Genomic DNA, 22,398 nt, shown 5'->3' on the forward strand with positions numbered 1-22,398 from the left:
CATTCTACAGAACTGAGCTATCTTGCTGGACTATTCTCTATCAGACTTCAAATCTCCAAGTTACCAAACCTTCTAGAGAACCCCTTTAAATTCCTAATGAGTGTCTTGTGACTCTATAGACAAAACGGGACTTGGCCCAACTTTTCACTAAATGGTGCTCTCCTCCACCACCACCTTGGCCACCCACACTACTCATCAGAGAGCTGACTTCTGGTCCTTCTGGGTGGTACACTCCCTTAAGCTTCAGATTCCTAAATGACTGTTCCTCTTTTCCCCATTGTAGTATTGCTTTATCCTTTTTTTTCCTCTCTTCATCATTGTATTTCTTTTCTACTGTTATTACAATATCTGCTACTTATAACTTTCGAGGCCACTCTGCTTTCTCTATCTACCACTCCTCCCATTCATGTACTTTCACTTTCTTATCTCTATTTTCTCTCCTTCCCCTGTTGTGTCTCTCATGCTCCCTGGCTTTGGGCTGAGCAGAGCATCCATTCAAATGAACACTGGTTCTCAATTTGGCCCTATAGAGTGGCTCCCCTTCCACCCCCACTTATGAGAGAAACCCCCCAAAATCACCCGGCAAAGTTGTATGTGTGTGTGTGTGCGCGCGCACACACCAGCAAACGTGCGTGCATTTTTCTGGAGACAGGAATGTGGCAGACCCTATAGATTGTCTACCCCCAAACACTTCTCAATTCCCTATGCCCTTGACTTCCTTTGCTATAGAAGCTGAAAAGCTAAAATTTTCAATTTCCCAACTTCCCTTGTTTTGACCAATGAGAAGGAAAACATCTTTTCTTGAATAAAAAGCAAAGCCTCATTAGGAGAAAACCCTTTGCCCTTCATTCTTTCCCATTACTCCTGTCTGGAATGTGGAAGTAAAGCACAGACGTACAGCAGCCATCCTGTAGACATGAGGCTGCAAGCCTGAGGGTGAGGCCCGTACCTAAGGTGGAAGGGGTAGGAAGTTAGAAAGAGCCTCAGTCTCTGACCGTGTCCTTGAGCCACCTTCCCAGCTCTGCACTCTCTACCTCCAGACATATTTTTACATGTTATGAAATAAACACACGCATACAATTTTTTAAAAAAGAGGTAAAAATATAAACAGAAATTCTAAAATTTTCTTCCTGCTCCCTTATAGATGGCCTTGCATATGCCCAAGGGGCCAGCATCCTATTTTGGAGACCTCTACTAAATAACCAAGGCATTACTATTAACAGAAATCATCAAAACTTCAAACAGCAATGATGAGGAAGAAGAGGAAAATACCTAGAGAAGTATATATAAGACAGGGTGATAATGTGAGGCCATCTTTGTTTTAAATACAAATGACTGGAAGGACATACATAGAATGTTAAAGGTGGTAGTTTTAAACTAGTGTGTGTTCATAGTTCTCTGCATCAACCATGGATTAATTTGCAATAATAAAAAAAAAGAAAAAATAAATGTTATTTTAAATATCCCAATAATTCAAGCTTGGCCCTCCCAACCTTCCAAAATTTACTTTTTCCTTCAAAGTGCCCTTGTCGAGGTGCTGAGTGTCTCCCTACCCTGCACAGACCCGCTCCACCATGAGCCCCCGCCTGCGATGACAGCCAGGCAGGTGTGGCGGTGAGGATTCGAGATGATGGCTCATTTCAGATGGCCTCCAGCCTGCTCTGGAATTGGAAGGGGGAAAATGAACCCCCTATGAGACATCACCCTTGGTGGCCAGACCACCCTCCCACGTATCAGTGTACTTTTCCCATGTCTCACTCCATTTATCACAAAATTGCCCTGATTCTCATCCCTGTCATAGAATGATGGGCATTTAGCCTTAGAACCCCTCTAGTCCACTTCTGCCTTTTCAGAGATGGAGAAAGCAAGCTCTAACAAGTTAAGGCTATGTCCAAGGTCAAAGAGGGACATAGCAGCAGCAGAGTAGGGACTAGAACCCATTCAATCAATCAACAATCACTATCACCCCAAGTGGCATACAGAATCCTTCCTGCAGACTGGGCATTGCCCTGGGTGCCATGTGCAGAGTCTCTTACCCTTACAAAAGCCCTACAAGGTAGGTGTTGTCACCTCCATCTTAAAGCTGAAGAAACTAAGGCTCAGACAGATCACGTGATTTTCCAAGGCTAGAAAGAAGCAGAACCAAGAGTTGAACCCAGCTCTGTCTGGCTTCCAAATCTGGGTGGTTTCCACCACTTCAGCTGACTCAAGACAGCAGTTGTCTGATCTGTTACAGATGTGCCTATAAAGCAGTTTCCCCCAATTCCTCTATAGGTGTCCTTAGCCACTGGAGCCTCAGGAAATCCATTTCAATGCCACCTCCCTCTTCCCTTTGGCATAGGGAATTCTCTCTCAAACAGCCTATCCTCTCAGCAGCTGGTGGTATTTGATTTGATTAACACCCTGGGACCTATCACCAGACGTAAAGATGATGCCTAATTAATTGCTCATATTAAAGAGCTGGCACTTTCTGCATTCGGTTCACACTTGCAGCCTCAATCATGTTTATGTTTCAGCAAAAATATTTACATGATTAGCAAATAGTTAATTCATACTCTCGTGTGGACCTAAACTGTGTGCGGGACTTCCCAAAGCAGATGTCCTTGACAAGTGTAACGATATGGGCTTTTTTCACAGCACGAGTCATGAGCAAGATCTTCCACTTCCTCTTCAATGAAAAATCATGCTTGGATCCACAAATATTCATCGAGCACTGACCTATCCTGCGTGTCACTCATTACATTTCCAAGGTCCTGTGGGGCCTAAAAAGGAGTGCACCAACTAAGAATTCACATTAGACTTAGCTCTGTTTTTTCTTTCCTTTTCTTTGGTCCAAGATCCAGGTGCATAGATTAGGAAAAGATACTCTACATTAGACATCTGAAGTTTCAATAGGCATTTTCTAAGGTCTCCCAAGATATTGTCATGTGAAAGGCAGAAGTATATGGATTGGATGATGCTACAATTAAGTGAGTTTGTGGATGTTAAATAACTCTCAGGACGTGAATGGAAGTCAAGCTGAAAAGAAGTGATGTGCCACAAGACTCTCCTATGCAATATTTTTAATCAAGAACTTGGATAATGATACAGAAAAGCAAGTTAATATCTTCTTATAGGAGGAAGTTGGAAGGGATAAGGAAGCATTTTGGATGAGAGTTCTTGACAGATTTGACAGTGGGTTGAAGTCTAACATCATGAAATTTAGTAGGAACAAATGCCATAGAACCACCAGAACCAGTACTACAAGGGACAATGCGGCTTTGTGGAAAAGACTTGAGGACTGCGGTCAGGCACAAGCTTAACATGAGGCAATGATGTGATGTATGGCCCAAATCACTAACGCATCTGCTCAACTCCAAAGTACCGAGATAGGATACCCCTATCTCGGATAGGATAGTGAGAGCCCCACTCTAATTTTTACTAGTCAGCCCACCTTTAGAGATTGTATTCAGTTCAGTTGTAAGCAGGTTGACCATATATATTATTCTAATCAGGACACTTTTTTAGAATGAAAGGATTTGCAGGTGATAATTAAGCCTGGAAGTTAGGCATAAACTAAGACTCCTGGACAAACTGGGACCTATGTTACCTAGTTATAAGGATTTTAGTCAAATTGGAATGTATAAGAGGAGAGACTTGAGGGTGGGAAGGCCTTGAAAAAACAGATTATGATAAATCTCTGAAGAAAGAGATGTTTAACCTGAGGAAGAGCAGTGTGAGGTTTATATGAAAGCTATTTTGACATATTCAAAGGGGAGCATGTGGAAGAGGGATGGGATTTGTGGATTATCGGTCTCGAGGGATTCTACTACGAGGTTTCCAGTAGAAAGAAAATGACTGCTTCTCAGGGGTACTCCATTCCAAGAGGAGGGGAATGAACAACAGACCACCAACCACAAAAGACTTTTTGAAAGCCTACCTGGGTACATCCATCCGTTCTTGTTCATGGGCCTACTTCAAAAACTTCCAGTAAAATAGGAATAATTCCTTGATAATGAAACCCATCTGCTTTTCTTTAAAAATATTACTATTGTTTAAATATATGATGGTTCTTCTCTCTTTTCAGAGAGCACTTCCTTTATGGAAGTTAGACACACACATGTGATTCCCTGGCCTCCTCTATAGTTTTATGTATGCTTTTTTCTGGGAGACTTTTCTTCAACATTCTCCTTTGTGAAGACCAACACAAATACCTTATTACACTGAATCTCAGACACCACTGTGTTATTAGATGATCACCATTATGTAGCATTGAGAGAAAAAAAATGCTGCCAATTAAACTACACCCCAAACTTCTTCACATTTAGATTCCAACTCACCTGGGTCACTCTTCAATTCAGAATTGGCATGTTTGTGCCCATTTTTCACATGAATTAGTGTCTGTGTCATCAAGAACATTGAGAATGCAGTATTTCTCTAAAACGCATTTGACTATGATCTCCAGAATTTTCTTCCAAGCAACTAACATTTGATGTGAAGGTTTGGATGTTGTTACTTTTCGGATCTAACCAGCAAATCACGACAGCAGGTTTTCAGACAACAACCGAGATTTTATTCTTTCTTCAGATAGTCCTTAAATTGCTTGCTGACTGAAACTTTGAGGGACTAAAGTCGTCCAGTCATGCCACCATGAATAACAACAAAATTTGTTCCAGGCAACAGATGCCTGGGAAATTAAAATGTGAAGTATGGATGTTTTAGAATTGATAAAATGCAGTAACTCAATCTGCCTGTCTGCCTTTTGGCCTGAGTTATGCCCTTAACCTGATAATCCCCAGCACTGCTGTCCTAGCTGGCTGGGATAACCTCTATTAGCTCTTCTTGAGTTGAGCTGAGAGTCTCCTCAAGAACTCTCCGGGAGTCTCTTTATTTCTATTTTATGTCCAACCTTCTCTCCTTTGGAAGTATTCCTCATCTTTTCATTTCAGCTAGTTTTCCATTTTATACCTATCAACTGGTAGAAAACAAAGCAAAAATGAAAAAATCAACCAAAATTTTGCATGTCAAAAGAAGACACACTCATCTCTCACTGTTTTTATTAAGAAGAGACATACAGCTTTACAGTAAAGAGGTAGTTCTCAGCTCTGGCTATGAAGTAAAGGAATGTGTAGGGATTTTTAAGAAGTAGACTCCACTGGGCTATCCCAAGACCCATCGACTCAGACTTTCCGGCTTAGGGCTGGAATTGGAGGGAAGCAGGCCTTTATATTTTTAAAAGAGATCCACAGATTAATGTCATATAGCATCTAGGTTGTAAACCATTATGAAAAGAAAGACATTAGCCACTTTCCAGTTGATGCAGGGACAACTCTACTGACACCCACTAACACAGATTTGAAACCAAGAGGCCCCAACTCTGAATGTGCAGCAGAAAACAATTCATATGGATGAACCACAATTTTATTCATTCAAACCACAATATTCACACCATCTTGTACCCAACATGATTAAACTAAGGGGTATGAAGGACATTGTAATGATCGGGCATGGGGATAGGCATGGTGAGAGCACAGGCAGGCAACAAAGGATGAGAGTTTCTTTTTCCAACTTTCCAACAATCCCAAATGCTGCCTGCACTGGGCAGGGAAGGTGATCTCGTCCTCCATCCTCCAGGCACAGCTTTCTAGGCCCATTTCAGGAACAAGATGATCTGGGCCTAATTCTGGTTCCCTGATTTGGGGATATTCTACAGCCTTAGAGTGGAAGGTTGTACTAATGAGCCCTACACTCAGAAAACATGCAAATCCCTGCACCAGAAGGCTCAGCCCTTACATTCTCTCCTAATCACCTCCATTTTTAGCAAAGGTTCTTCTGAATTTTAGATAAGCATTAAGATCTCCCATCTTATCTGGGTGCAAGTAGATAATTGGTAATTCTACTGTTAGCTCTATGGCCTTTTAATTGTGCCACGGAATTCAGAATGCAGTTTCTGCACCAAAGCCCAGATCACCTCTCACTCACTTCTTAGATCCAGGGACCTCTTCCTCATAACCAAGGAAGAGTCTGAGACTCATTGTTTCCTATGAATTTCTTTTCCTTCTGGGCCTAAAGCAGAGACTGGAAGCAAGAATACCAGAAGCACAAATCACCGCAAATCAGTGCTGATGGCTGAAATAAATATTTATGCTGTACTTTTTCTCTTACTACCACGCATTGAACACACACTACACGCCAGGCCCTTCATCTACATTATGTCATTTAATCCTCACCACAGCCCATGAAGTAAGCTTCATCGCCCACCCCTGATTTTACAGAGGGGAAAACAGATGCAGGTTAAGCAACACCCCCAAGGCCATACAACAAATAAGGGCTGAATCTAGGAATTAATCCCAGATCTGATTCCAAAGTTGAAGGTCTCTCAGACATTGATTGTATTTGAAAGGCAGTGAGGAAAAAATAATGCGGATGGATGGATGGACGGATGGATAGACAAATAATACATAAATATACATGGATACATGCATATAATAGAGGGTATATCACAGAAGTTACATGGTGATTATACAGGTGTTCACCGAACAACTCTTTAAATTATTCTGTATGTTTGAAAAAATCTGAAATAAAGTGTTGGGGAAAAGGAAGAAAAGCAGTTACAAAATCAGAGACATGGCCAATTAAACATTCTTTCGGGGATCTGTCTCTTGTTTCACTAACTGTGTGTTTGAAAATTTTAAATTCAATTTAGTTTGACAAATATATATTGAGGCTTTATTACACACCAAAATACCTGCCGGCCTAGGATGCTACATTCATGGGAGGTACCGTGAGGACACAACCCAGAATACTTCTGGGGTCCACACCCAGCAGATGACACTAGACCAAATACCTACAACACAGGCTAACTTTGATAAAGGGCTATAATGAATGTGTGAAGTGCTAAAGGAACAAGATGATGGAGAAAATAATAATAACTGAGAGGTCCTGGGAACAAGTGAAATTTGAATTGTGCTTTGGAAAATAGGGAAGACATCAGAAAAGTCTGAACTGTTTCTACTCAAAACACTTCTGACCCCAAATGTGTGGGTTTTTTCCCCACACCAACCAATTCTCTGACACCAACTGGGTGCCCCACAATTCAATTCAATTCTGACACTATCTACCTGAACTTAGAGTCAGATCCCACAAGTTAAGGGGTCAGTCCCACAAGACTGCCCCCACTTCAAATGCCAGTGGAAAGTTGTGGGTCCTTTGCTGCTACTCTGGCAGCATTTCTGAGCAGAGGACTCATTCTAACACTCACGTGCTGTACTGTGTGCACTCAACTCCCTGAGGACAGCTCAGGTTCTCTGTACCTTAGACACCACTCAGCCCTCTCTGTTCTGGGGTTTTGCAGTCTCCTTGGGCTCTGCTGAGAAGTGATGACAACCCAAGCCACCTAGGGTTTCTGGGGAGCAGGGCACAGAGCCTCTTTCTCAGAGGAGAGAGGGGCCACCAGAGTCTAAGAGCTCTCGCTGCTTCCTCTCTACCCTTCCACCTCCCCTTTCCTCCTCCTCACCTCCCCACCAACATCTAAGAGCTCTTTCCTCTCCTAGATCTAGCCCTCTCCTCCCCTCCCAGCCAGCACACCTGGAAAACTTCATGTTCCACCAGAGCCTAGAAGCCTCGCTCCAACTCATCTTAGAGTTTCTATGCCAGGTGCCCTGAGAGTCCTGACTTTAGAAAATCAGAAGCCTTTCTTCCTGTCCTCTAGTGAAACTTTTTTTTTCCCTGATACAATAAACGATGCCTGAATGGGGTTGGGGGAGGGGCAGAGATAACAGGAGCTGCCAGAGGGGGAAATCAGATAATATCTTAAAAATATCATTCTGCCAGTGTTCTCACCACCCCTTTAAATTTGGTTCATCCCTTGAACAGAGAGAGAAGTTTTCTCCACATCTTCCTTCGTGGTAATGACTCCTCCCTGTTCTTGCATCTCAGAAGACTTTCAGTTCCAAGTGACCTGCTCTAGACTAAAGGTTGAATCCCAAGGTGATGCTAACAACTAAAGATGATGAATCTCACCTCGAGAGCCGCCTCAGTCTGAGAGCTACTGCCGACTTCTGGAGGTTTTCTCAAGAAATTCAGCAGAAGGAACCCCAAGCTGCTAATCGACGAAGTGTGTAATAGTCTAGAAACATAACAACTGACTTATGTTAGTTGTATGGCTGGTGTACCTGCTGTGCAGTCTTTGAAAAATTATAACACAAGATCCTTAAGTTGGCGCTCTGTGCTTCACGAACTCCTTGGGCCCATAATCACCACAGGGAGTTAAATATTTCCCATACTGCTACCTGTCCACACACAGCTTGTCTCTTGCCCTGCTGTTGAAACTTCTGCTCCTTCTCGACCCTGTGGCATGTCCTTGACTAGACACTGGAGCCCTTTCTTTGATTTCAGTTACTCTCACTGGGTCATATGACAGTCTTCTGTATCAACCATGGGGCCTGAAAGAGAAACAACTCGTCAGCTCAAAAAAAAAAAAATCAAAGCCAAAAATGCAGATATTAGAGAAAAATATTAACTTGATTTTTTCTCGACCAATTGCCACCCCAAATGAGATGTAGGAAGTTTTATTTCTAAAACATAATGACATGTTATAAAAGACCTTTCAGCTCAAGTCAATAAATACCCACAAGGCCTATCTTCCCCCATAAGCCCACCCAGGTAAGGGTCAGAGACGTCTCTCCTCATGAAGCAGAAAGAAATTTTCCTTGTCACAAATTAAAATCCTCCCCTGTGGCCATGGATTTATCAGCAAACTTGCTCATAATGGTCATCTTATAAATGGTGATTGGCAACAATAAATCATTTCCTCCTGCTACAAAGGCTGCTCAAAGTGGTTCAAAATGGCAGACTTCCTGCTGGAATGAATTCCCTGGGCCCATAATAATATTTCTAGGGAAAAAGTAGAGGGAGGGGGTTGGAGTGGGCTGGGACACATTTCCAGGATCTGAAGGGAAACACTGGGCAGCATGTGGTTTCACCACATTACATGTATTCTTAAACAACACCCAGAAGAAGAGTTGACCTCAAATGTGCTGAGTTTTTGTTCATTTTCACCCACCCAAAGAGTTGAACATTAATTATTCAATTGAGCTTTTATTATTTAGAGAAAAATGATACCAATGCACAAGATCCTTCAGGGAGTAGGTGTATGCCTGACACCATACCCTGTTCCTCCTTTCCATCAATGATGCTCCCTTTTATTTCAAGAATACAAATTTAGGTCATAAGACCAATAAATGCTAACATGATATGCATAATACACTGATGCGGCTTTGCAATTCTGAAAACAATAAATCACCTATAGCTGAAGCAGTGATCATTTTAAACAAGATCTAGAAATATAATTATTTGATGTTTTATCAATCACCTCCATTGTCTTCTTGGTACTAGGCAAAATGCACAGGAAATTTCTCTCTCAACTTTGTCTCCGAAAATAAAGCACCTGCTTACAAAAACATCCCTCACCTACCCAGACATTTTCTGAGATGCACCTACAGTATCTTAAACTCAAGGCAACATTCAGACCTGTTAAACATTTTTCAACTCCTCTGAAGATTTCAATAAAGCAAAAAGGATCCATATATCTCACCCAGTTTGCCTGACTTAAAATAGTGTGAGGCAAGAACCAGCCACATGTAGAGGCAAACAATGAAATTTTCCAAGTATGTGCACGCTGTGAGAATCAATAACCTCTTCTCAAACCAGGAAATTGGTTTCAAGTATTCGGTTCACTGGTTACATCCAACAGCCACGAATAAGAGGCCACCTTCTGAGTGAAAGGGAAGGGAGTGACGAATTCTTGAAAAACGTCTTCTCATCAGAATTCCTGTGCTTCTTACTGCTGGGATGGTATTTGTAAAACTCTTTGGAAAAAACATGGGGTTTAACTTCAGGCAATCCTCTTTGCTGGAATTTTAACAGAAAAACTTTTCCAGAGCACTGTGTACTATCCCATTTCATGAAAACAATGCATTGTGAGGTAATTGTTTAATTTGATATTTTCTGGATTTTAGATTTTTCTTAACTTTGCAGCCAGATTATTCTTTCTAAAATAAACCTGATATTCTCTAGAAAGGTTTGACTGCAGTAACTGGCGCTTCTAATGAGCTATGGGCTCTGGGAATATTTGTTAGAAAATCTGGTCATTGAAATGGAAGAATGTTCATGTCCCTCATTCTCAGGCAAGTAGCCTGTGCATTCTCTTTTCTCCCTTCCCGCCTTCTCATTTCCTGAGAACCATCCACCCTTCTCTCCAGCAATCAATGTCTCTCATCATTCCACAGACTGACTTCACCCCCCTGCCCTCAGAGGGCTTCTGTACCAATCCTTCTACCTTTGGAAGCTCCTTTCCTTTTCTTCCTCTTGGGGTGGAATGTTTATGTAGAAATTCTAGCCCAAAGTACAGCTATCTCCCTAGTCTGGATGAAAGAAAGGTCTTCCTCCAGCAGGGTGAGTTGCGTCTTTTGCTTAAGTGCACACTCTTTCAAAAGGGACATACGCAGAGGGAAAGGAAAAGGGACCTATCCTAGTCGGTCATATCAACTGACTTACAAGCAACTTGTTCTCTCAAACGGTCCCCAAGGCTGGCATCCATCCCCATCTGCCCAGTCTCACGCTTACCACCAGAATGGCAGACCTTAGAACACACCTCTCAGAGCATCTTTCTTCCACTAGGAATTGGAGTCCTCTTTCCCTCGTTTCCCCTGCATCCTTCCCCAGGTTCATCGGGGTTTAGTAGATTTCAGGGCTTAAAACTACTGTTTTTGAGACACTATGGTTAAACAGGCCTTTGTGGGCTGACCTAGGAGTCCTACTAATGTTAATTATATTTTATCCACTGATAACCTTATATCCCTACTTGTACAGGAGATTTTAACATTATTAATAACATTGTTCACGAACAGCCTAGTACCTAAGAGAAACTCTGAGTTAAAAACAACTCAACATTATAAACCCAATCTTTGAAAAAGGGCATGAAAGTTGGAAGCAGCCTTTTTGTGGTTTTTTGCTTGCTTTTTCTTTCACTTTTCCACATGTTTATTCATTCAATAAGTATTTGTCGATCGTCCTATTAGGGGCTAGAACTAAAACAACAGTCCACAGTAGAGATTTCCTGGCCTTGTGAAGCTTACAGTCTAGTAGAATAGACAGACAACCAAATAATGGGGGGAAAAAAAGTAAAACTGCTACTATGACAAATGGTAGAAAGGAAGGGTACACAGTACTCCACTAGGAATGATCGATCTAGTCAGGGAAGCCAAGGAAAGCTGGCTAAGGGTAGCAGAAAAGAATGTTCCAGTAGGGGCCGGCCCCGTGGCATAGCAGTTAAGTGCGCGCGCTCCGCTGCTAGAAGCCCGGGGTTCAGATCCCGGGCGCGCACCGACGCACCGCTTGTCAGGCCATGCTGTGGCAGCGTCCTGTGTAAAGTGGAGGAAGATGGGCATGGATGTTAGCCCAGGGCCGGTCTTCCTCAGCAAAAAGAGGAGGATGGGCATGGATGTTAGCTCAGGGCTGATCTTCCTCACAAAAAAAAAAGAAAAAAAAAAAAAGAATGTTCCAGTAGAGGCAACAACATGTGCAAAAGCCCCATCATGGAGGGAGCTTGGCAAGGGAAGGAGCTGAAAGGAAGCCCATGGCAGGAGCATAGACAGGAAGCGGGTGGGGTACAGATGAGGCTGGACAGGTGGACAGTGGCTGGGCCTTACAGGGCTTTACGGGGAACAGCCAAAGGAAGCCACTACAAGTCTCACCTGCAAGGGGTGACTGGGCCAACAGGGCATTTTTAGAAGACCACTCCTGTCACAGTGTGGAAAAACATTGGTGGCAAGAGTGGCTGCCAGCAGTCCACTTACAGAAGGTCATTGCGGGAGTCCTCACGAGAAATAATGGCCACTTAGCGCAGATGGAGACAGACTCAAGAGATGTTAGGCAGGAAAATAGACAGGATTTGGCCATGGGTTGGATATGAGGGCTGAAGTTTAGAAGCATGGAGGAAGGACTCTTAGTTTTCTTATGCATCCTTTGCTTCATCATTGACTATTATCTATGGATTTTAGGCACTTATTATTTTTCTCTCTTCATGCTCCTACTTCACCTTGAAGAAAAATTCCCTATTACTTCAAAACTAACAATACACAGAGCCCCCATCAGCATTATTCCACCAATCCCCCCAAATCTATTTTAAATATATAAGATTCTCAAATGACTTCTGTGTATAAGATTTAAACTAAGTTTGGTCTCTCCTCCTTATATATTTTTCTGCTTAATATAATTTCCTTCATTGCAATGAAAAACCTGAAATTTTAATATAGTGGTGGAAAATTTTTAGTTATAAATGATCAGAACCAACTTGAACCAACTTTAACACAAAAGGGAAATTATTGTAAGAACACAAGGATGTCTCATGGACTCAAATGCAGAAATGCAAACAAGACTTAGGAATGGGCTGGAATCCCTCAGAATTTCTCTCCACATTCTGTCTGCTCTTCTCTAGATGGTGGCTTCAGTTTTTTCTCTTAGAATTCTAGCTTTCTCCAATCTTCCATCTACAAGATGGCTCTATAATAGCTCCTGTATTTATATGTTCTGGGTTTAGCCACACAGACTGACCCTCAGTCACTCAGTGTCTCAATTCCAAATCTCAGTGAGGGGAATTTGGCCCAGCTATGGTCAGGTGTTCAGCCCTGGTCAGTTAACTATGGCTGGGGGAGGGTGGGTACAGGAGTTCAGGGAAGAAATAGCCAATGTCAATTCAGAGTTCCCAGAGAAGGGAGATTTATTATGGATTTGGCAGACACCTCATATAGAGAAGGAGGGAAAAAATAGCTCCTTTGCTTCAATAAACATGTGTTAAGCACCAACCTTGTTCCAGAGGAGGCTAGGCTCATGAACACAAAAATAAGTACAGCAAATTCTACCTTCAAGGAGTGTAACACCCAGCACTGCCTGTGAACACCTTGGCCTCTATATGTGGTCACTTACCTACAGCACATACCTAAAAACTCATGATGTACCATACAGAACCAACACGTAAGATACGCATACTGTGGAGTCAACATTTAGCTCTCATGTTCGACAATAACAAAACATTTGCAGACAGAAAGGCAAAGATTCAAAGTTTTATTTCCAGTTGCTGTCAGATGCTGACAAATGAGCAGGAAATAAAATACAAAATTTATGAAGCAGATAACTTCAGTATTCCTACTTACCATCATTCATCCATCTTCAAGGTAAAAGATATCTATCTATACACTCATCAGTAGAAAAAAATGTCAACTGAAGATCTACAACATGTCAGTCAAGTTTCCAGATAGGCCCAGACCACAAGAGTAGAGAGCAAAAGACCTGGAGTCTAGTCACACTAGCTGTGTGACCTCAGGGGAGTCATGTACCTCTCGGATCTTCACCTGCGAAGTGAGACTCATACCTACCTGTCACTGTCTGCGTGGGGAAGTAGGAATTAAAAGGAATAAAGAGTATGAAGGTAGAAAAGGAAGCACTGAGAAGGCAGTCCAAATAGAAGTATTGGTGACAAGCAAAAGCAAAAAGAAACTCACAAGAACTGGCTGGGAGGTTGGGAGACGGAGCTGACAAGAGAAGAGGGTCTGTAGATGGTGTGGTAAGAGATAAGGCTGAAAATTCAGACACGAGCCTTCTGCTGAGGATTTATAAACGAGAGGCAGGGGATTGAGGAACAAAGGGAACAGATAAAAACAGGCCAAGCAATGTAAAAATTCCTTCCAGACCTATGGCTTGATCACCAGATAGCTAACCTAGAGGCATAAGCTTCCACTTTGCCCAATGCGTGACATGCTTCTCGCTTTGCACATTTAATTGTGCTTCCTTTCCTTTTCAAACAAAGCAGACAAAAGCTACCTAGTTATTGTAGTAACTTTCACCTATAAAATCACCTATAAAAAGAAAAGTTAACTATTTCCTTCAGCTTCCTTATCCAGCACAATTTCCCTTCCATCCTGTTGCCTCTCAAACCTTTCTTTTGTGTTTCCTTTTCATAAGCTTCAATTCAGATTAGCTGCCTCCCTAGAAAGTTTTCATCTACTCTTCAGTTTCTCATATTTTTGCCCTTTACCAGATTTTATTTTTGCATTTTCAGATTTCACTAAATCTCCATTCATTTGTACGGGCATTACTGTCCATTTAAAACGTTATAGGCATTTGAGCCTCATATAGGCTATAGGCATTGTAAATCGATAGTAGTGTTTCTGAGTTTTCTCTTTTTTTTATTGCAGTAACATTGGTATATAACATTATATAAATTTCAGGTGTACATCATTATACTTCTATTTCTGCATAGACTACATCATGTTCACCACTCAAAGACTAATTACAATCCATCACCACACACATGTGCCTAATCATCCCTGGAGTTTTCTATTGCTATCTCAATATGATCTCAAATCAGATCAAGTGATAAGCTACTTTTAATTTAATAAGCAATTAACACATCATAAAATAACACTTTTTAAGTTCAGAATTCATTCCTTTTTTATTTAGAACATGCATTCTCAATGATGGTGATATTGCTCCAAGGGGGAGAAAACTGTGGGGCAAAAATAAATCGTAGATATCACAGTGGTTTGTGGCCCTCCAAACCTCAACCCTATCCGACTACATAAATAGATTTACAGCATACTTGTAGTATTAAAATTTCTTGGTGGAGGCAGCAATTAGAAAAAAACTGTCTAAAAAAGCACTTTAGTGGAGAAATAATGAGAAAAATTAAAAACATTGAGGAAAATGATTTAGAAGTAACCCATACTTGCATAGGACATTAGTTTACAAAAGAATTAAATGCAGTCTTTCATTTGATTTCCACAAAAACCAGGTGAATTGGGTCCTATTAACCTCTTTGTCAGACATGTAAATTGATAATCAGAAAGGTCACATTACTTCCTCTGTGACTTTGATTCCTTCCTCCATCTATGACCGTACAGCATATACATTCCTTTACAGCAAGGCTTCTCACCCTCAACACTACGGACATTAGGGGCAGGATAATTCTTTGTTGTGGGGGGCTGTTCTGTGCACTGTAGGATGTTGAGCAGCATCCCTGGCCTCTATCCCATGTATGCCAGTAGCACCACCTCCACCAGCTGGGACAACCAAAAATGTCTCCAGACATTGCCAAAGGTATCCTGGGGAATGGGGTGGGGGAAATCACTCCTGGCTGAGAACCACTGATTTAAAGCCTACTTACAAAGAGAGACTACCACCTACTGTTTTTAAATTCATATACAGTGTCACAATAGCTAACAGTTATTGACATTTACTCTATACCAGGCACTCTATATGTATTGACTCATGTAATCCTCCCAACAAGCCACGGGGTCGATACTAGCATCCTGCCCATTTACAAATAAGGAAACCTAGCAGTGAGTAAACTGTAAAAGTAAGATATATAGATGCTGGTGTTGCATTTATATCACAAAAAAAATGCTTAACTATTGACCCAAATATAACTATTTGGTCCATACAAAATAACCCACATCATGATTACTATGTTGACTTTGAATTTAAACCCAGGTCTGAGCACTGAACCCCCATGCTATACTGTCTGTTTCAGAACCAAAATGCCCTCAGCTATTCTCCTCAATTCTATACGACTTCCCCTCTGTTATCCCATTTTACATACAAATCTCAGTTTATGTAGGTATTGCTTTTTAATCTATTTACTATAGATTAAATACTATAATCTAATCTAATACTACATTTACTCTTAATATGCTTAAAATGAAATTCTAATAAAACAAGTCCAAGATAAGGATGGATATGTTTTTTGTTTTTTGTTTTTTTGTGAGGAAGATCAGCCCTGGGCTAACATCTGCCAATCCTCCTTTTTTTTTTGCTGAGGAAGACTGGCCCTGGGCTAACATCCATGCCCATCCTCCTCCACTTTATATGGGACGCCGCCACAGCATAGCTTGACAAGCGGTGCGTCGGTGCATGCCCGGGATCCGAACCGGCGAATCCTGGGCCGCCACAGCAGAGCGTGTGCACTTAACCGCTTGCGCCACTGGGCCGGGCCTGTGGATATGTTAATCAATGGATTTTTTAAAGTTATAACTACATGCTTAGTATGATCCCATTGTTGTAAAAGGTTATGTTTACTGTAGTTACACACACACACACACACACACACACACAAAAGACTGGAAATGTGCATATTATCTTAAAAGGATTTATCTATGGAGGTAAGAAAATGAACATTTCTAATTTTTGTCTTTTTGCTTACCTATATTTTCAACCTTTTTGCATTAAATATATTTAAAAATTACACAAGTAATAATTTTTTTAAAGATGATTTAATCAGTTAGGTGAATAAAGACAGAGGTTAAAGGGTAGAAAAAAGGTTTTATGTTACACAAGGTCTCTAAATTCAAATTACTTATACACTAACAGAAGAGGAATACCACGTCCACAGATATTTGGAGACTAGACCAGTGGTTCTCAAAACTCTAATTCTCTAAGAAGACTGAATAATAACCTTTTCCAAATTTTCAGGGATAATTAAACTCAGAGAGAGCAAGTTTTTTGCTTTTACTTTTTCCTTAAATCTTGGATATCTGCCTCTGCTTGTTCCCAGTAAGAATACAGAAAGGCAAAATATGAACAAATGAATCAGCACCAAATAAATATTGGGGGCAAAATTTGGACATATAAGTAGTCATGCAATCATATTATTTCCTGTTTGGATGATGGAATTAAATATGAGTTTTTCATGACTTTCAAATACTCTGACAGCTAAACAAGGTTGAATTAGATTGAATTCCAGGTGGGCTCTACACCGGACTTTTTTTTTTTTTAACAATCCCCATCAACTAGCGTGCTGTGGGAGCCCATTATGTTATTAATGGGTTTAATAATTAATGAATGAATACAGTGAAGAAATTGTGAAGTATCTTAAGAAGAATAAGGAAAACAAATGACAAGAGAATTCCAAGGAGAGATGCCAGGCTGAGTTGGTGAGGCAGACTGACTAGTTGTGCACTAAACAATTTCTCTTTTTTCTCTTGGGCACACAAAGCTAGACATTTTCCAGCATGCCTTGCATTTAGGGGTGGAAATATGATTGATTTACATCCACAAGAATGTGGGGAGAAGGCAGGAAACCACTAGACCTGGCCCATAAAACCCACCCACTGAGGGGAGAGGATTCTGAGGACCCAGAGGTAGGTAGAGCCACTAGATGGAAGAAGCCTGAGTCCCTGAAACACTGCCTGGGGGAAGGCTGCCTGACCAGGAACACTGCGTTGGACTGTTCATGAGGAAGAAAAAATGTACTATGTTAAGTCTCTGGAATTGGGAAGCTGTTTGTTATGTCAGTGAGCTCCCCTAATACATTTGGTTCAACCGGAAACCATCCAAGTGCTCAGAACCTTGGAAACTTTTTCATATAAGCTGCTTTATTAAATCCCTAACTAATATTGCTATCAATCTGTCTGGCCTCTAGAGACAATAGTACCATCAATTATTAGGATAAAGGTAAGTATTGAGTAAAGCACCTAAGGTCACATCTGAACTAAGACATGTGGAATAAGAAAACTCCCTTGACCCAAATGCGCTTAAAAACGCCTTCATTTCCATGTACCTTTAAACACTACAAACAAAGGGCATGCTTGTTTTCATCATGGGCAGGAGATAACATTAGCATCTGGAAATAGGGCAAGAACAAAAACTCATCTGTGAAAAAAATGCACAGTGGTTGCCCAGCAGACTAGGGTATTTATCTTGGATCCTACCCTGTCCCATCCCATGTCATCCCATTTCCAATTAATGCCTATTGACCACCACTATGTGTGAGTCATCGTGCTTGTCACTGGAGATATAAGATGAAGGAGGCAGCCTCTGTACTCAGGAAACACCCTGTTCAGGAGACAATGTGTACACAATCAATTCTACAGTGTGAAATAGATATTTCTAGTCTATTCAAATAGGGCGTGGTGGGAACACTGAAGAGCAAGTGTGTGTCTCTACCTGAGATGATTACACAGAGGCGGTGATCCTGAAGTGTCCCAAGTCTACCTTGAGTTGGATGTTTCTCCAGTTACACGTAAATTAGCAGCTTCTTTGAGTTTTCTCCAGTTATACATAAATTAACAGTTTTGACTGAACACTAGCTAATTATCCAGATTTGAAAATACAATCAACTTTTGGAGGCCCCCTTATCGTCAAGAATTTGAGAACATACTACCTATTCATATGTATTGGTAGTCAACATCTACTAATGCTAGTATTAGAAAAATAAAGAAATGATGCAATACTGAATGTAAAATAAGTATAAATTTACTATATTTCCCCTTGTAGTCAACAACTGTCTTAGGGGAGATCCTTTGAGACTATGCAAATCTCTTTGTTCCTCAAACTTTTGCCCAATTAGCATCCATGCAACAATGATCACTGTAGGGATTACCTGGCGGCAATTTTCTATGTCTTTCATTCTTTTCATGTTTATTTATTGGAATTCCACTGCAAAGAAGAGCTGTTACTTCTCCATAGTCAGTCCATCCTCATTATTCACAGATTATGTATTTGAGAATTCACCTACTTGCTAAAATACATTTGTAACCTCAAAATCAATGCTCATGGCACTTTCTTGGTCATTCATGGATGTGTACAGAGCAGTGAAAAATGTGAGTCACCCAAAGCACATGTTCCCAGCTGAGGCAGAGAGCAACGCTCTCCCTTCTTAATTTCAGCTCTCATATCGTAAACCAGTGTCCTTTTCTTGATCTATTTATTGCCACATTTTTGTGCTTTTTGTTGGTCATTTCACTGTTTAAAATGTCCCCCAAGTGTAGTGGTGAAGTGCTGTCTAGTGTTCCTAATCAAGAAGGCTGTGATGTGCCTTACAGAGAAAATATGAGTGTTAGATGAGCTTCATTCAGGCACAAGCTATAGTGCTGTTGCGAGTTCAGTGTTAATGAATCAACAAAACATATTAAATAAGGTGTCTTTAAACAGAAACACAAATAAAACCAGGTTATAGATCAATTGATAAACAGGTTTTGACCAGAGGCTTTGCAGGAACGTAACCCTGTATTTCCCCTAAGAGCAATGGTTCAGTATTCACTAATTCAGTGTTCACAGTGACTTAGTAGAATACAACTACTGTGAATAATAAGAATTGATTGTATCTATTTTACCAGTTACTTATTTATATCACTATGAACACATGAACATTTATATTATTTTATGGGTTACAATTTAATACTATCATTATCTATTTTGTTGTTCAAATTGGTCCACCTTTGGCCATTGGGATAGTAACTTTATAGTAGAAAAGTCTGGTGGCGACCATCTTGACCAGGTGATCAAGACATTGTTAGGAGACAATGTTTACACCATCAATTCTACAGTGTGAAATAGATATTTCTAGTCTATTCAAATAGGGCGTGGTGGGAACACTGAAGAGCAAGTGTGTATCTCTACCTGATAATAATAATAATAATACATATCAACATCATGAACACTGTGAATTGATGCACTGAGAAGGATGAGGAACCATCTTGAGGGGGATGCATGACCTCAGTCCAATCACGAGAAAATTCCAGACAGGCCTGAATTGAGTGACGTGCAACAAAATAACTGATTGATACTCTTTGCGGGTGTCAAGGTCACAAAAGACAAGGAAAAGCTGAGGAACCATTGCAGATTACAGGAGACCAGAGGGAAATATTCACCAAATGCAATGTGGAATCCTGAACTGGATCTTGGGAACAACAACAGCAAAAAGATATTAGTTGGACATTTCAAAGTGAAGTTCAAATGGAGTCTTTAGTTTAGTTCATGGTACTATATCAATGTCAATTTCCTAGTTATAATAATTATACTATGATATGTACGATGGTAACAGTGGGGTATGCTGGGACAGGGACATATAAAAACTCTCTGTACTATTCTTGCAATTTTTCTGTAAGTCTAAAGGTAGTTCAAAATGTTGACCACTGGATCATCTTGCATACCCCTGGTTGCAGAAGTTGTGGGAAAGCAGGGGGCAACTCCATTTCAGAGACTATGGAAATGTTCAATATTCCAGATAGTTTTTCTAAACCCAAAAACCTTTGGGGAATAGTGGAGTAAATAAATGCCTTCTACTTTAAAATCTTAAAGAAAATTTGGTTGTTCCTACACAGGAGACTTCACTTCCAGCTGTTGACGTTGGGCAAGCCATAAACTGTTTCCTCATCCATAAAATGCAGGGGCTAAAGTGAATAATCTTACCTTATATCTCATATCTGTTATAGCATAAAATCTTATTATTCTAAATCAACCTTGTTATTCAGCAGGTGAAATTCACCATGCAAGAATACCCTTTAGGAGGATTATCTATTCTGCTTTCACAGGAAATCCAGGAATCAAAGAACAGGAGTTTGAAGAAATTCTGCAGCAGTGCCCCCTGAAGCTCATTTATAAAATAGATACAATTTACATGCTCACAAACAACATAAACATATCTAAAAAATCAAGAATTATACAGCCTTTTAAAATGTATAAGTCACTAGACTATTACGTGGAAAAAGAGATTATAAATTGTTCATGTATAATGATTTCAGATACCATTTTCCCACACAAATATTTTTAGATAGGGATGCGGTAGAACTTCTAATTATACTCTAGTAGAGTATTATTTCCGAAGACATAAATCACTGATAGAAGAAAATATCCATTATATCCTGATAAAATATAACATTTAGAACAAACAGCAAAATATTTATCTACATTTAACCCTCCCTCTATTATTAGGGAAGTCATAATTTTATCAGATGTTGCTAGGTCGTCAGCTGAGAACTACTTCTTCTGCACATTTCATGATTAATGCCATTGGGGAAATAAGAGGAGAGTGGAATGAGAAAGAAAGCAATGGATACAGTGACCAGGAGTGTGTGATGGTCTCCCTACCAGGGTGTCAAAGGGAGTGAGTGGAGGGAGAAGTTGAATGTGAATCCTTTGTGGGTTTAATAAGATGATTTCTCCTCCTCCCTTTCTCATCTGACAAACTCATCAGTTCTTTCAGAACAGTAAGGAAATGTGAAACAAGGATAATGACAAGAATGGGGTTCAGTTTAGGGCATTTCATATGGGTAATAATTCCCTGTCCCATTTTATGGAAGGTGAAAAGATACTCTAAGAAACTTATGTATTTTGAACCATCATTAATACACATTAAATTATTTTTTCAAAGATAATAACTCATAAGGTTTTTAAAAACTAATCTTCTAATCACTAATAAATTACATTTAAATAATGAAATCTAGTATTAATGGAACAGAATGATGACCAGAATAGCATAGGGTTAATACTGCGGGCTCTTATTTGCTTAAGTTTTTATCCTTTCTTACCTTAGTTAAGTAACTTCATTCACTGGGCCCTATTTCCTCATCTTTAAGATGAAAATAATATAAGTCATACTTCATAGGGTTGTAGTGAAGATTAAATGAAATAAAGCACACAAAATACTTGGCATAGGATCTAGTACATAGTAAGCACTCCATAAATATGAGGTATCATTGTGATGTAACTTTTAACAGATAAATTGTATGCAGCTATATGTGTAATTAATATATGGATGAAGGAGACAGAAAAGAAATACAGCAAAATATTAATGGTGCTTACCTCTGGGTGGCTAGGATTATGGGTAACTATGTTTTCTTTTATTAGTATTCTTTATTTTGCCAAACTTCCTACCATAGACAAGTATTTCTTCTATAATCAAGAAATATATGTTGTTTTAAAAACCAAGTAAGGGATATAGAGTGGCTGAATGGATTGAAAAAACAAGACCCATCTATATGCTGCCTACAAGAGATTCACTTCAGATGTAAGGACACAAACAAACTGAAAGTCAAGGGATGGAAAAAGATATTCAAAGCAAATGGAAACCAAACAAAATACTTATATCAGACAAAGACTGTAATAAGACAAAGAAAGTCATTTTATAATAATAAAGGGGTCAATCCAACAAGAGGATATGACATTTGTAAATATTTATATACCTAACAAAGCAGCACCTAAATATACAAAGCAAATATTAACAGACCTAAAGGGAGAAATAGACAGAAATATGATAATAGTAGGAAACTTGAATAACACACTTACATCAATGGATAGATCATCTAGACAGGAATCAATAAGAAAACATTCACCTTAAACGATACGTTAGACAAGATGGACTTAACAGACATATACAGCACATTCCATCCAAAAGCAACACAATACACATTCTTCTCAAGCACACGTGGAACACTCTCCAGGATAGATCATATATTATGTCACAAAACAAGTCTTCATAAATTTAAGAAGACTGAAATCATATCAAGCATCTTTTCTGACCACAATGGTACGAAACTAGAAATCAATTACAAGAAGAAAACTGAAATTCACAAATATGTGGAG

At 40.0% G+C, this 22,398-nt stretch overlaps 1 long non-coding RNA gene across 2 annotated transcripts in view; it reads right to left on the bottom strand.

Annotated features, from left to right (window-relative positions):
• The window catches only part of LOC147914381 (uncharacterized), a 122,596-nt gene that overhangs the window by 55,246 nt on the left and 44,952 nt on the right, over positions 1–22,398 (bottom strand). For both annotated transcript variants that reach the window (XR_015555430.1, XR_015555431.1), the window contains exon 2: positions 8,002–8,423. This is a non-coding gene — a long non-coding RNA (uncharacterized LOC147914381). The remainder of the gene's footprint in view (positions 1–8,001; positions 8,424–22,398) is intronic.

Source organism: Ceratotherium simum, chromosome 20 (genome assembly GCF_057802395.1).
Source record: "Ceratotherium simum simum isolate JZ-2026a chromosome 20, ASM5780239v1, whole genome shotgun sequence".
NCBI classification, from domain to species: domain Eukaryota; kingdom Metazoa; phylum Chordata; class Mammalia; order Perissodactyla; family Rhinocerotidae; genus Ceratotherium; species Ceratotherium simum.